The sequence below is a fragment of the Rhinoderma darwinii genome, chromosome 9, assembly GCF_050947455.1.
Source record: "Rhinoderma darwinii isolate aRhiDar2 chromosome 9, aRhiDar2.hap1, whole genome shotgun sequence".
NCBI classification, from domain to species: domain Eukaryota; kingdom Metazoa; phylum Chordata; class Amphibia; order Anura; family Rhinodermatidae; genus Rhinoderma; species Rhinoderma darwinii.
Window position 1 is genome coordinate 47465666 of NC_134695.1, and position 14639 is coordinate 47480304.

The following is a 14639-nucleotide window of genomic DNA, read 5'->3' on the forward strand; positions in this document are numbered from 1 at the left end:
TGTTTATATATGTTTTTATTATTTTTCATATTTAGATGTTATAATTAGAGATGAGCGAACTTATCAAAAGTTCGGTTCGGCTAGTTCGCCGAATTTCACAAAAAAGTTCGGTTCGGACCGAACTAGTTCTGACCGAACCTGTCACTTACGTGCGCCGAGCATGCTACTGTCCAGGGTGCTGATAGAGTTAATGGGCTGCACTAACTCTTTCAGCAACCTTCACAGTACATGCTCGGCGCGCGGAAAATACCATTTAAATGTAATAAAAAAATAAAAATTATACGTTCGTACTTACTTTCCTCCTGTCCGGCCTCCAGCGATGACGTTTCATCCCTTTCGCCGCTGCAGCCAATCACAGGCTGTAGTGGCGGTCACGCACGTCAGGATGACGCTTCATCCCACGTGACCGCCTCTGCAGCCAATCACAGGCTGCAGCGGCGACATGGATGAAACGTCATCGCTGGAGGCCGGACAGGAGGAAAGTAAGTATGACCGTATTATTATTATTTTTTGGCATGTATGTATGTTGGCATGTATGTATGTATGTATATCTGTGCATGTATGTTGGCATGTATGTATATATGTGCATGTTTGTATGTATATTTGCATGTATGTATGTATGTTTGCATGTATGTATTTTTGCATGTATGTTGTCATGTATGTATGTATGTTGTCATGTATGTATATATGTGCATGTGTGTATGTATATTTGTATGTATGTATGTATGTTTGCATGTATGTTTGCATGAATGTATGTTTGCATGTATGTATGCATGTTTGTATGTATATTTGCATGTGTGTATATATATATGTATGTATGTTGTCATGTATGTATGTATGTATGTATGTATGTTGTCATGTATGTATATATGTGCATGTATGTTGGCATGTATGTATATATGTGCATGTGTGTGTGTATGTATGTATATTTGCATGTATGTATGTATGTTGTCATGTATGTATGTATATATGTGCATGTATGTTTGCATGTATGTTGGCATGTATGTATACATGTGCATGTTTGTATGTATATTTGCATGTATATATGTTTGCATGTGTGTATGTATGTTTGCATGTATGTATGTTTGCATGTATGTATGTTGTCATGTATGTTTGTATGTATGTTGTCATGTATGTATGTATAGATGTGCATGTATGTATGTTTGCATGTTTTTATTTTTGCATGTATGTTTGCATGTATGTTTATATATATATGTGCATGTTTGTAATTATGTTTGCATGTATTTATGTTTGCATGTATATTTGTGCATGCTTGTATATATGTATGTATGTATCTTTGCATGTTTGTTTGTATGTATGTATGTTTTCATGTGTGTGTGTATGCATGTATGTATGATAGTTTGCATGTATATATGTGTGTATGTTTGCATGTATGTATATTTGCATGTATATATGTGCATGCTTGTATATATGTATGTATGTTTGTATATATGTATGTATATTTGTATATATGTATGTATGGCCATGTATGATACTGTCTGCTGGCGCCCTGTATCTAAGTCAACTTCACGGCAGGCTTCTATACATGGTATAACAGTCAGTATCACACATTAAACTGAATCTAAGCCTACGACATGTTTTATTTCATTATTTTTTTTTTCCACAGGTTTGGTGTTTGGACTACGTCGGTTTCGAGGACTACTTCGATGACGGTTTTTTTTCTACAATAAAATGGTTAATGAGGGTTGTGTTGGGGGTGCTTTATTTCAATAAAATATTTTATCTATATCTTTGTCTTTTTCTTTTCAAATTTTATTATTACCACTTTAGTAATGGCCGCTGTCTGAGTGACAACATCCATTACTAAGGCGAGGCTTAGTGTTAGCCGGTGCAGAGGCTAACACTAACCACCATTATTACCCCGGTGCCCAAAACCACCAGGGGTGCCGGGAAGAGCCAGGTACGATCCAGTACCCGACCATCTGTTGTGATGGTCGGGCCCTGGGGCGGCCGCAGGCTGGTATTATGAGGCTGGGAAGGGCCAAAAACAGTGGACCTTCCCACCCTTGTAATGCTAGGCTGCTGCTGCTGTGTTGTATCTGGCTGGTTATAAAAGTGGGGGGGACCCCACGTCATTTTTTTAAATTATTTATTTATTTACATTTTTTTTTTTAAAAAGACATGGGGTTCCACCCAATTTATCATAACCAGCCACATACAACAGTGTTATTAGCCTGGGAATGGACAAAACCAGTGGCCCTTCCCACCCATGTAATGCCAGACTGCTGCGGCCTTGTATATGGCTGGTTATTAAAAATGTGGGGGACCCGTCTATTGCTAAATTTGTTAAATTCCCAAAAAAAAACGACGTGGGGGTCCCCCCCATTTTTATAACCAGCCCGATACAACACAGCAGCAGCAGCCTAGCATTACAAGGGTGGGAAGGTCCACTGATTTTGGCCCTTCCCAGCCTCATAATACCAGCCTACGGCCGCCCCAGTACCCGACCATCACAACAGATGGTCGGGTACTGGATCGTACCAAGCTCTTCCCGGCACCCCTGGTGGTGGTGGGTACCGGGGTAATAATGGGTGGTTAGTGCTAGCCTCTGCACCGGCTAACACTAAGTACCGCCTTAATAATGGACGCTGTCAATCAGCCAACTGCCATTATCTAGGCACTAATAAAGTTTGAAAAAAAAACACAAAGACAATTCTTTTTTATTGAAATAAGAAATCCCCAACAAAACCCTCGTTAACCATTTTATTAAAATTTGAAAAAACGCAGATCTACGCAGTAGTCCAACGAATCGTAGATGTAGTCCAATCGGTACATCAAAATCTGCAACAACATAAAAAAACAGTTATCAATGTGAACAATACCAATACTTCTACTCACCTACACACATATATACACGCACACACAAACAAACAACCATACACAGACACACACATATATACACAAACACAACAAGATATACACACACACATAAACAGACAAACACACACATATACACGAACTCACACATATACAAACAAAAACACACATATCCAAACACACACACACACAGTTATACACACATACACGAACACATATACACAAACACATATACAAACAAAAACACACATACCCAAACACACATATACACAAACACATATACACAAACACACCCATATATACACACAAACACACACCCATATACACACATATACACATATACAAAAACACACACAAACATCTACACACAAACATATACACAAATACACCCATATATACACAAACATATACACAAAACACATATACACAAACACACCCATATATACACACACACATATAAAAACAAAAACAGACAGTCACATACCCAAACACACATATATACACAAACACACACATACACAAACACGGTTTCTTTTAAATGCTGCTGGGGAACCCGCTCGATCCACTATATAAGGCTGCGCTACAGTGCAGCATTTAAAAGAAACAGGATCCTGACCTGTCCATAGAGTTTAAGGCAGCACAGAGTATTTCAGGAGATGAGCGTGCAGATTCAGTGCTGCTGCGAACTCTGCTCTTACCATTACGTAGCTCTCAGTCTGTTACCTCTCCTCCACTCCTGTCCTCCAGAACACCTTCACATGATTGGCAAGTCACCACGTAATGGTAAGAGCAGAGTTCACAGCAGCACAGAGTATTTCAGGAGATGAGCGTGCGGATCTTGTGCGGGGTGGTGACTTGCCAATCATGTGAAGGTGTTATTGAGGACAGGAGTGGAGGAGAGGTAACAGACTGAGCTACGTAATGGTAAGAGCAGAGTTCACAGCAGCACTGAATCTGCACGCTCCTCTCCTGAAATACTCTGTGCTGCTGTGAACTCTGTTCTTACCATTACGTAGCTCAGTCTGTTACATCTCCTCCACTCCTGTCCTCTATAACACGTTCACATGATTGGCAAGTCACCACCACGCACAAGATCCGCACGCTCATCTCCTGAAATACTCTGTGCTGCTGTGAACTCTGCTCTTACCATTACGTGGTGACTTGCCAATCATGTGAAGGTGTTCTTGAGGACAGGAGTGGAGGAGAGATAACAGACTGAGAGCTACGTAATGGTAAGAGCAGAGTTCACAACAGCACTGAATCTGCACGCTCATCTCCTGAAATACTCTGTGCTGCCTTAAACTCTGTGGACAGGTCAGGATCCTGTTTCTTTTAAATGCTGCACTGTAGCGCAGCCTTATATAGTGGATCGAGCGGGTTCCCTAGCAGCATTTAAAAGAAACAGGATCCTGACCTGTCCACAGAGTTTAAGGCAGCACAGATTATTTCAGGAGATGAGCACGGGCAGCCGTTCGTTTTTCCGAGCCGTGCTCCCATCATGCACACGACCGTAAAAACACCCGTTATTGCGGGTCGTAATTACGACCCGCAATAACGGGCTCATAGACTTCTGTTACCCACGGGTACCTTTCCGTATTCTCACGGGAAGGTGCCCGTGCCGTTAAAAAAATAGAACATGTTCTATTTTTCTATTTTACGGGCCGTGCTGCTATAATTATAATGACAGCACGGTTCGCAAAAGCGGCCGGCTGCCCGTGGCCGGCCGGCCGTGCTCGTAGTTACGAGTCGTAATTACGAGCACGGCCCGTAAAATAAAAAAATAGAACATGTTCTATCTTTTTAACGGCACGGGCACCTTCCCGTGAGAAAACGGGAAGGTACCCGTGGCTAACAGAAGTCTATGGGCCCGCTATTTCGGGTCGTAATTACGACCCGTGATAACGGGTGTTTTTATGGTCGTGTGCATGAGGCCCCGTAATGACGGGTGGCTACATGTGTGCACCCGTCATTACGGCAGCGTTGCTAGGCGACGTCAGTAAGGGTATGTGCACACACACTAATTACGTCCGTAATTGACGGACGTATTTCGGCCGCAAGTACCGGACCGAACACCCTGCAGGGAGCCGGGCTCCTAGCATCATATTTATGTACGATGCTAGGAGTCCCTGCCTCTCCGTGGAACTACTGTCCCGTACTGAAAACATGATTACAGTACGGGACAGTTGTCCTGCAGAGAGGCAGGGACTCCTAGCATCGTACATAACTATGATGCTAGGAGCCCGGCTCCCTGCACTGTGTTCGGTCCGGTACTTGCGGCCGAAATACGTCCGTCATTTACGGACGTAATTAGTGTGTGTGCACATACACTAAATAGTCACTGTTCAGGGTGCTGAAAGAGTTAACTGATCGGCAGTAACTGTTTCAGTACCCTGGACAGTGACTACCGATCACAGTACCTGTAAAAAAAAAGACGTTCATACTTACCGAGAACTTTCTGCTTCCTCCAGTCCGGTCTCCTGGCCGTTGCCTTGGTGACGCGTCCCTCTCGACATCCGGCCCGACATTCCTTGATGACGATGCAGCCTTGTGAGCGCTGCAGCCAATCACAGGCTGCCGCGGCCTCTGCAGCCAATCACAGGCTGCAGAGGCCTCTGCAGCCAATCACAGGCTGCCGCGTCAGAAAAGGTCGGACTGGAGGAAGAAGAGGGACTCGTCAACAAGACAACGACCGGGTACGTATGAAATGCTTTTTATTTTATTTTTAATCAGCAGCCTCTTTTCTCTATCAGTGATTAATAGAGATAAGTGGCTGCCGATTTGTATAATGTTTTTGACCGGGTTCGGTCAAAACGGGTTCGGCCGAACCCGGTGAAGTTCGGATTCGCTGCGAACCGAACTTTACCGGAAGTTCGGACCGAAACCGGGTTCGGTTGTCCCGGTTCGCTCATCTCTAGTTATAATGTTATGTGATAAAAACCTAAGTTGGATCTTAGGTACTAAGACAGGGTCTTAGTTCTATTAAGCACAGGTCTTAATATAAAAACCTGAGAATAACGGTTCTCAAGGTTAAAAGTCCATAGCCTGTGTGATAAGGCTACAGGTAATAAATATCTCAGTGCAGCACGTAAAAGATAAAGTACTTGGCGATTTGGAGGATCTCCTATAGATTAAGGATTATAGAGTATTAAGATTATTTGTTTAAAAAAGTTGAATAAGGAATTGTGTATGGCCAGGTGTTAACTCCGTTAATTGGGCTACTTTAAATGACAAATTAAGTAATTACAGGTGGTTACAGAGTAAGTTGCTATGAGAGAAAAAAAATTATTGAAAAGGCTGGCAGCCATAAGATGGTCATTTAAATGTGATGAATAGAATGGTTTGTGGAAAGTTGAAAGAAATGATTGTTATAGATTAAACATATATGAGAAGTATACTAAGTAAAATAATAAGATAATAATTATTGAAAACCGGTTGAATCTATTTATTTATTTGTATGTTTTGTCTTCAATGTTGCAAAAGTGAAATGTTGAGACAGTCTTTCACAAAATCCTCCTCGTGGTCACCTCGGGTGAGGGACATTACTGTCTTGGGACTGTGTTTTGGTAAGTGGCTCTAGGCGTCTAGAGTGCAGCGAGCACTACAGTCCAGGGAGAATAATAATTTGGTAAACGGCCTTATTTATAAGGTGCAGCGAGCATTGTTATTCATGAACTACTTGTAGTTCATCCCAAGCTATAACTAAAATCCACATGAGACTCATTGACTGTGAAGAACGAATCTATGAGGGTTAAATAAATAAAACCCTGTGTGTATAAGTAAGTCCAACTAGGAATGGTCCTAGGTAAAATTGTTACCAGGACACATTCGTAGGAAAAATACTGTTAAAACACCCAGGAACATTAAGTATATGACTGATCAACATAATACTTGTGAATGTTGTTTTAAGTATTGTATGTGTACTGTGACTTTGGTGCCTTGTGGTCACATATACTTAGATAGTATACACTCAACAATATATCATAGACCTTCGATATATCACAAAGAGATAACCCACAATATATCTACTATTATGATTAGTATTTTGATAATGGTAATTATCAGAGAAGGGAATGGTAGGAAAAAATTAAGAAATTAAACGTTTTGCTGATGTATCAATGTGGAGAATGATGATGTGTCTTGTGGGAGAACAGAGCTGTGCTGATTCTGTTGTGTGAGTTACCAGACAGGGAGTCACAAGCATTCCATCTGTTCAACCAACATTAGTATATAATAAATTAACCTTTATCTTTAACACATTATATTATATAGACATGTGCCAGTGGTATTGTACACTTAATTTCTCTATCTCCTGGTACACATACCTCATATTGGCTACATATAAACTGCTGTAATTAATGATTTGATGTCCAATCTCCATAGGAAGATTTTTGTTTATATTATAGATTGCAGAATATGTGTAAAATTGTTACGCTAATTATATGTTTGCTGTTTGAATGAACGGAAGTATATGGTATAGTCTCTCTGTGTTTTACAGACTTACACCAGAACATGGGTCTAAGTTGAGACACTTTATTACAAACTCCGTGTGTGAAGTGGTGGGTAACCACTCCCGTCCGCGAATCTGGACAGTACTCTTACACGTCCACGTTGTGACTATTATTGCGCACGTGGTCAGGAGTAAGTTAGCGAGTTAACAATTGAGAAAAGAAAGATAAAAGTGTATGCATGACTTGTTAAGTTCTGCATTTCTTTTCTGTTGGGGTTATAAGCATTTTCTACTATACTTCTATTTTGTGTTCTCTTGTGATGTGGATGTATGGACTGTTCTCGCACTAGCAATACAGTGAATGGATAATAGAAGGACCTTTGAAAGGCGTGTGAATGTATGAGGCAAGTGAAGGGTTACTCTTGAACTGTCTGCATGCTATGAGGGACGGTATAAGTCTCTGAATCCCATAAAAGGTCCGCTGTCTAGTTTAATGCTCTGTGTTAGACTCAGTAGCAGGCGTTGGTAGAAAGTGAAGCAGGGAATGTTTGTGTACTTGTAATATGACTTTAAGGACAATAATTACTGACACCGGGATTATATTCGTTTTGTCTTTACTGAACATGCAGAAAATATGACAACAGTCAAAAACTTGAGCTCTAGGCAAAATATAACTGGTGCTCGGTAAACAATACAGTCTCTGCTTTTATCCGGCACTTCAATATAACACAGTCTCTTATAATCCGTAATGATTAAAATATGTTCTCTTTATCCGGTGCCTTAGGATAATAAAGTCTCTTAGCTTCCAGGTTTAGTGTAATGTGATCTTTGAGGTCCGGCAATGTAATACAATGCACTCTCTGATGATCCGGCACTTAATGGCTCTATGTTACCTTATGCTCAAAATGGCGTCTTCAGCTTCTTGCTCTAAACACTCTCTTCTTAACTCGGCCGGATCTCCTTAACTTGGAACTCCAGTAAATGCGTGTCTGATACTTCACATTACTTATGCTCTGCTGCTGGCCAGAATGCTCTTTATCTTTTACAGTTATCTGAGTCACAATGTCTTCCTTACTTGCTACAGCTCTCTCAGTCCAGTCTCTGTCTCTTCCTGTCCAGCGCTTCTCAGACCTCTCTCCAGACACTTCCTCACTAGACCTCTCTTGTATATCACTCCACACACTAAACACTGTCGATGTACTAACCTCACAGCGCCCTCTAGTGGCCGGCCACAACCTCCCATTTCTCAATGCCATACAATCCTTTTGCTGGGTTACATCTTTTCCCCCAGGTTTATCAGTTGCCGTCCCGGCAACTTGCTGTGGCGTCACAAATCCTTCAAACCTAGAAGGAAGTCTTCCAAAATTGGATCGCTGAGAATGACGTACCTGTGACAACTCTTCTTCCACAGGAGTAACATTCTCTTCTTGTACTTCACTGGTACTTTCTTGTCTCTCTGGTACTTGAACCGGCGGACTCCACCAACCTTCATCTATGGGAACGGGTGTTGCAACAGGAGGATCTCTAGTGTTTGCTTCTGGTTCACGACTTATAAATGTGCAGGGTCTCAGCATATTTCTGTGTACGGTTTTCAAAGGGCCACTACTACCCTCCGGCTTGATCACAAATACAGGAATATATGGATTGGGCTGACGCACCACCTCATACGCCAAGGTTTCCCACTTCCATTGCAGCTTTCCTGCTCTTTTTGCACCCTGGTTTCGCACGATTACTCTATCACCCACTTGCAAAGGTAGTTCCTTCAATTTCTGATTTACTGTAAGATCATGAGGCCCCAGTCTCTGCGCCACTAAATTATACATTTCTTGTACCTTGCGTCGATGACCCCACATCCAGGTCTGCGGAATCCACTCTTCTTGTTCTTCCGGGATAGGCATCATTAAATTTAGGGGACATCGTCCATTTCTTCCGAACATTAACAGAAAAGGAGAATATCCAGTAGTGGCATGTACAGTGTTATTATAGATCCAGATTAATTCTGCAATGTAGTCAGGCCATCTCTCTTTTTTTTGTTTCTCCAGTGTTCGCAACAACTGCAATATGGTCCGATTCATCCTTTCACAGGCCCCGTTCCCTTGAGGGTGATACGGGGTCGTGCGGGTCTTTTTAATCTGGTACAATCTGCATAATTCTTCTATTACTCGCCCCTCAAAACAAGCTCCTTGATCAGAGTGAAGCTGTGAAGGACATCCATAGGGTAAGATGAAATGAGTCCACAATCCCTGTGCCGCAGATTCAGCCGTTTGATCTCTGGTAGGTACGGCCACTGTGAATTTGGTGAAGTGGTCTATCACAACCAATAAATATCTGTACCCTTGTAAAGACTCATCTACTGTCAAATAGTCCATCATGACCAACTGTAATGGATAATGCGTCTGTATATGCCCCACCGGAGCTTGTTGTTCAGCCGCTCTGGCCAGGGTGCAATTTCTACAGTTCTGACACACTTTCTGTGCCACTGCAAACAGCAAAGGATGATAGTAGAATTGTTGCAACCAACGGAAAGTCTTTTCAGGACCATAATGCCCCTTTTTCTCATGCATCCACTTAACCGTACTTTCTAACTCTCGCTCCGGCAACACAGCTTGCCAGACGGGTCCTTCCATGGTCGGTAGGAATACTCGGCGGTACAATATCCCTTGTTTTACTGCCAATCTATCTCGTTGGCGATATATTCTCTGTCCCACTCCAGACAATCGCAATCGCTCTCGTTGATTGGGTCGGTATCTCTCTAGCACCCATCTTCTTACAGTCCGAATTTGAATATCTTGCAACTGCTGTTTCTTCCACTCTTCAGCAGTCCATTGATCGATGGTTTCTCTTATGGGCTCCCCAGTATGCACCGGAGCACTTTGAATATTCTCACCTGGCATCTGATCATGTACTTCATTGGCAAGGAAATTAGGAGTCTCTGTTTCCTCTAACTCCTCTTCAGTCAGTCCTTCAGGCAAATCTACTGGATTACGGGACAGGGCATCTGCATTCCCATTAGCTCGTCCTGGGCGGTACTTCACAGTAAATTTAAATTTGCTAAGTCGTGCTCGCCAACGTTGCTCCATAGCACCCAATTTGGCCGAGTCTAAATGAACCAATGGATTATTGTCAGTCCATAACACACACTCTGCGCCCAGCAAGATATCTGCAAATCGCTCGGTAACCGCCCATACGACTGCCAAAAGTTCCAACCGGAATGAGCTATAGTTGTCCGGATTCTTTTCCCCATCTCTCAGCGTCCGACTGGCATAAGCAATGACACGTTCCCGTCCATTCTGCACTTGAGAAAGAACAGCTCCTAATCCTTTTAAACTTCCATCGGTACACAAAACAAATGGTAGAGAGTAATCTGCATACGCCAAGACAGGAGCACCAGTTAGTCGTCTTTTTAACTCTTGGAAGGCTTGTTCAGCCTCTATTCCCCAAGTGATACTTCTCTTATGATCGACTCCCGGTTTGGTTCCATTCAGTAACACATATAGGGGAGCAGCCACCTTAGCAAAATTCTGTATGAACCGTCTGTAATATCCAATCAGTCCTAGGAAACTTCTAAGCTCTGTTACTGTCTTTGGTACCGGCCATTGTTGCACGGCTCGTACTTTGGCATCCATTGGTTGTACACCGTCTCTAGTAACCACGTGTCCCAGGTACTCAATTCTTTCTTTAAACAAGTGACATTTGCCCGGTTTTAGTTTTAGACCATGTTCTTCGATACGCGTAAGTACCACTTTCAATCTTTCCAAATGTTCTGTGAAAGTGGCTGAGAAGATAATGATGTCATCTAGGTAGATGAGCAAACATTCAAAGTTTAAATCTCCCAAACAAACTTCCATCAAGCGCTGAAATGTAGCTGGTGCATTGGTTAGACCGAACGGCATTCTCAAAAATTCGTATAACCCCATAGGGGTGATGAATGCAGTCTTTTCTCGATCTTCTTCTGCAACTGGTACTTGCCAGTACCCACTGGCCAAATCCAGGGTAGAGAAGTATTTGGCCTTACCCAAAGCCAGCAAAGAGTCTTCTATTCGTGGTAAAGGGTATGCATCTCTGACGGTGCAGGCATTCAATCGCCGGTAATCTACACAGAACCGCAAGCTTCCATCTTTCTTCTTTACTAATACTATGGGAGAAGCCCATGGACTTTTACTGGGTCGGATAACATGACTGTCTAGCATGCGTTTTAGCAACACTTTGGCTTCTTGATAAAAAGCGGGCGGAATGGTACGGTATCGTTCTCGTACCGGGTGAGCATTTCCCGTATGGATTTCATGTTCTAAAGTTGTTGTCAACCCAAAGTCTGCTTCATTCTTGGAAAAAGCCTTGGAGTGCTCTCCTAACACTCCCGCCACTTCATCTATTTGTCTGGTAGTCAAATCCGTTCCTTCTAAAGGTATTTGCTCCAGTAATCGCCTCCCAATGGTGTCATTAGCTTGAGGGGTGGCTCGACACACTGTAACCACAGCTACACTTTCACAAGGATAACTCACTTGCCAATCTGAACGGCTTTCCACTTGTTCCTCCCTCACCGGAAACACTTCAGCTACTAGTTCCCGGGGAAATAAGGTTACATTTTGTTTCGTGATATTAACCACTCGTAATAATACTTGTCCAGCCTGTACCTTGCATATCGACCGGGCCACGGCTACTCCTTCTTTCTGCAGAGCTGATTCAATTAACACAGTGGTGCCCTTTAACACTTTATTAGTACCCACTGGCAAGGGTAACAACATTTCATGGCCTGCTGGTACTTGTATACTTCGAGAGGCTGGTATCTTAACCAGTCCTACCCTTCCAGGCCAATTTAACAGTTCTCCATTAATGCGACAATGTTTTAAAGTGCGCTGTAAAGCCATTTGAGAAGGTCGTTGAGTGAGTATTTGTTTCCAGTATTTTGGGCCCAGCTCTTGTGACATTACTCCATCTAAGTCCCGCACGGTTTTACTAAGGACAGAAGTTGTCAAACTAACCTAATCTGTTTTTATGAAGAGGTGAGCAGAAGTCTAGACAGAGGGGCCGCTGTGGATTTAGTGTTTTTGGACTTTGCAAAGGCATTTGACACTGTCCCCCATAGACGCCTAATGGGTAAATTAAGGACTATAGGTTTAGAAAATATAGTTTGTAATTGGATTGAGAATTGGCTCAAGGACCGTATCCAGAGAGTTGTGGTCAATGACTCCTACTCTGAATGGTCCCCGGTTATAAGTGGTGTACCCCAGGGTTCAGTGCTGGGACCACTATTATTCAACTTATTTATTAATGATATAGAGGATGGGATTAATAGCACTATTTCTATTTTTGCAGATGACACCAAGCTATGTAATATAGTTCAGACTATGGAAGATGTTCATGAATTACAGGCAGATTTAAACAAACTAAGTGTTTGGGCGTCCACTTGGCAAATGAAGTTTAATGTAGATAAATGTAAAGTTATGCATCTGGGTACCAACAACCTGCATGCATCATATGTCCTAGGGGGCGCTACACTGGCGGATTCACTTGTTGAGAAGGATCTGGGTGTACTTGTAAATCATAAACTCAATAACAGCATGCAGTGTCAATCAGCTGCTTCAAAGGCCAGCAGGATATTGTCGTGTATTAAAAGAGGCATGGACTCGCGGGACAGGGATGTAATAATGCCACTTTACAAAGCATTAGTGAGGCCTCATCTAGAATATGCAGTTCAGTTCTGGGCTCCAGTTCATAGAAAGGATGCCCTGGAGTTGGAAAAAATACAAAGAAGAGCAACGAAGCTAATAAGGGGCATGGAGAATTTAAGTTATGAGGAAAGATTGAAAGAATTAAACCTATTTAGCCTTGAAAAAAGACGACTAAGGGGGGACATGATTAACTTATATAAATATATTAATGGCACATACAAAAAATATGGTGATATCCTGTTCCTTGTAAAACCCGCTCAAAAAACAAGGGGGCACTCCCTCCGTCTGGAGAAAAAAAGGTTCAAGCTGCAGAGGCGACAAGGCTTCTTTACAGTAAGAACGGTGAATCTATGGAATAGTCTACCGCAGGAGCTGGTCACAGCAGGGACAGTAGATGGCTTTAAAAAAGGGTTAGATAATTTCCTAGAACAAAAAAATATTAGCTCCTATGTGTAGAAATTTTTCCTTCCCTTTTCCCTTCCCTTGGTTGAACTTGATGGACATGTGTCTTTTTTCAGCCGTACTAACTATGTAACTATGTAACTATGTAATATATTCATTCCTAGAATCACGGGAATTTCAGAGTCCATAGCTTTTTCTACTATGATAACCCCCTTTTTGTTCAAATCACGATTCCATATTGAAATGTCCATTTGTATAACTCCCAGGATAGGGATAGGTAAACTATTAGCTGCCTTGAGTCTTATCCAAGTGTCACTCTTCTCACATAACAAGGAAGGGAAATAAGTTTCAAACACAACTTTATCCATAGTGGTCACTTGAGATCCAGTATCGATTAAACATGACAACTCAACGCCATTGAATTTTGCTACGACGACGGGACATTCCCCCACTATATCTGTAGCATCTAACGCAGGGCATGTATCCGTGGACTCCCCTGTAGTTTGCCCCTCAACTACAGGTCGTTCTAGTTTAAATTCCTGCGATTGCTCTGATAGTGAGAACGCATGCAATTTCTAGCAATGTGTCCTGCTCGGCCACAATTATAGCAGATGGTAGGGTCTGGAGCATTCCTACCTTGCTTCCTCCTATCTGCAAACGACTGTCTCTCTTGTGAGTATCGAACTGGAGTTCCAGGGTCAGGCTTATTAGTAATAGCGGCTTTCAACTCTCTCATGGCACCTTCCAATGACTCCATCCTTGCCTCCATGTCGGGGTTCTTCTTGGTTACAATTTCTGCTTGCCTGACCACCGTATCAGTGCTGGCCGATTCCTCTTTTTCCAATGCGATAGCTTCCGTCAATAATTGATGAATCGTCATATCTGGTTCTTTCTTTAACTTTTCCTTCAGAGTTCTCCTTAACGGTGGATTCTTGAGACCTATTACAAACTGATCCCGCAATACTACGTGTACATTGGTAAAGGACCCGGCTGATTGTTCTTCTTTACGTTGCAACATTGCCATTATTTCCTGTAATCCATTTGCAAACTGCGCCAGTGTCTCTTCTTCTTTCTGCTGGCGGGCAAAGAATCGCTTCCTTATCATGCCCTCAGAGGACGTATCCCCATACACATCATCTAATAGCTGCCGAATTTGTTCGAAGGTTTGTCGGTGTCGTGCTGGCTGTAACAAAACGGTTTTCCTAGCTTCTCCTTCTAAGGTACTTAGCGCCAATTCTACTTTTAAATGTGGAGCGACATTACAGAGCCGTGCCGCTCCT